The sequence below is a fragment of the Penaeus monodon genome, chromosome 23, assembly GCF_015228065.2.
Source record: "Penaeus monodon isolate SGIC_2016 chromosome 23, NSTDA_Pmon_1, whole genome shotgun sequence".
Taxonomy (NCBI): domain Eukaryota; kingdom Metazoa; phylum Arthropoda; class Malacostraca; order Decapoda; family Penaeidae; genus Penaeus; species Penaeus monodon.
In genome coordinates, this window is record NC_051408.1 from 301,945 (window position 1) to 302,178 (window position 234).

A 234-nucleotide genomic window follows, 5' to 3' on the forward strand; every position below is an offset into this window, starting at 1 on the left:
CGAGTGAGTAAGAAAACTTGCATATAATTTTTAAGAATTTCTCACTTTCCAAGTTAGATGCAAGAGATGTAAGAATGCATTTAATAAAAATAATACAATGAATGCAAAAGCATGATCCTTGCCTATCCACCTCAAACTTTCCTGATTCCCAAAGTTTTTACATTAGTTAGGGAAGGAGTTCCCGTAACACAAGGGCTCTTCTATGCAAATTTCATTGATTGCAACACACTGTCA